Raw genomic sequence first — 2,702 nt, forward strand, 5'->3', positions numbered from 1 at the left:
CTTAATTTTTTTAATAAAACTTCATTCATAAACAACCATTTTGTTTTAATGTGGCATGTCTATATATATATATATATATATATATATATATATATATATATGTATATATATATATATATATGTATATATATATATGTATATATATATATATATGTATATATGTATATATATGTATATATATACATATGCATATGTATATATATGTATATATATACATATATACATATATATACATATGTATATGTATACATATGTATATATATGTATATATACATATATATACATATATACATATATATACATATACATATGTATATATATACATATATATACATATACATATGTATATATATGTATATATATACATATGTATATGTATATATATGTATATATGTATATATATGTATATATACATATATATACATATGTATACATATACATATGTATATATATACATATACATATGTATATATATACATATATATACATATACATATGTATATATATACATATACATATGTATATATATACATATATATACATATACATATGTATATATATATACATATATATATACATATATACATATATGTATATATACACATATACATATATATATATATATACATATATACATATATGTACATATATGTATATGTGTATATGTACATATATGTATATGTGTATATGTACATATATGTATATGTGTATATGTACATATATGTATATGTGTATATGTACATATATGTATATGTGTATATGTACATATATGTATATGTGTATATGTACATATATGTATATGTGTATATGTACATATATGTATATGTGTATATGTACATATATGTATGTGTATATGTACATATATGTATATATACATATATATGTATATATACATATATATGTATATATATATATATATATATATATGTATATATACATATATATGTATATATATACATATATATGTATATATACATATATATGTACACATAGTTAGCATTTTTTGTTATCATTACTTTTTAATATGGGTATGGGTTATCTTCATCTCCATATGTATGTCTATCTAATAAACTCATCATGGACCTCTAATTACTTCCAAGATACAGTCTCAAATGAAATCAACACTATGTGTTCAAATAATATGGGCAAAAAAAATGTAGTGAGTCACTCATACGTTTTCCAAAATTTCATTTACAACTTTTCAAGAAATTTATTTCAATTCATTAAAAAGTTTGCATACACCTATTTTTATGCAATGCTGTATAAGTAATTATTTTTAATTGATTTCCTCAAATCATGCATCTTGGATATATAAATATATCTATATATGCAAATAACTATATGAATATATATCTAACTATCATTTTAATAATACATTTATACTAGAAATAATATAACAACTATTGAAATTCACAAAATAAACATTTGACTCAAGACTCTTCTTTTAGGAAACTAAAATAGAAACAATATTGACTACGAATGCAATTCGATCAATCAATACTGGAGATCTTGTTTCAAATCCAATCCTTCAAATGTTATCATTTAAGAGGACCACAGTCTTTCAAGATCAAAGGGATCGATACAAGATTGTCTTATCTGATGGCAATCATATGCAATTAGCAATTTTGCCAGAGAAATCCAAAGAAATTTTATTCTCAGACACGCTCAAAATACAATCTATAGTATCACTAAAAAATTATGTTTCTCTGGCAATAGGAGATTCCAGGTAGATATTCCAATTTTTATTCTTCATTCATATACATATTTCAATTTTCTTTGAATATCCAATACAAATATCTAATTCTAATTCATTCTAACCTGATCAAATAGGACCATAATCATCTTCAGCTTTCAAATCATCCGTCAAGAGTGGCAAATCATTGGGAAACCAAAGTATCTATATAAGTCTCAAGAGGAACAAATGTTGGAAGAGAAAACAACTTCTTCACTAAACAAAAGAACAAAATTTGGCATCCATACACCTTCTAGGGAGCTACCACTACCAGATAGTATCAACCCAATCAAGAATTTTAATCTGTATCAGACAAGATGGACGATAAAAGGAAGGGTCACAACCAAAAAAAAACTAAGACAATTTAATAAACAATGTGGAAGTGGGCAAGTTTTCAGCTTTGATATATTAGACAATGAAGGAACAAAAACTCGAATAGTTTGCTTCAATGACATCACATAATTGCACTTTGATAGAGTGCACATAGGTGGCTTGTATACCATTTCAAAAGGTTCGGCTAAACAAGCAAACAAAATATACAACAAGCTAAATAGTTACATGGAAATAAATCTTGACAATTCATCAATACTCAAATGACGCAATGATGAATTACTGGTTGGGACCATTGAATATAATTTTAAGACAATAAATGACATTGCCAACATCTGTAATAATGCTTTGGTTGATTGTATTGGGATTGTACTCAATGTTGGAGATATCTCCATAGTACAATGAAAAGATGCAAGCAAGGTTGATCGTAGAACTATCAAGTTAATGGATATGTCACTAGCTTCCATTGATTTGAACTTATGGGGACCTATTTGTGTTAAAGATGGTGATGCCATAAAAAATTTGAAGGATTCTAAGAAGATTGTTGTCCTTGCAATTAGAAATGGTCGGGTTTATGAATTCAAAGGAAAGGTTATCAATACTACAATAGCAACAATTTTAACACTTGAACTATCCATAT

The sequence above is a fragment of the Cupressus sempervirens genome, chromosome 4 (assembly GCF_028749045.1).
Source record: "Cupressus sempervirens isolate cs-2001-9-10 chromosome 4, ASM2874904v1, whole genome shotgun sequence".
Classification (NCBI taxonomy): Eukaryota; Viridiplantae; Streptophyta; class Pinopsida; order Cupressales; family Cupressaceae; genus Cupressus; species Cupressus sempervirens.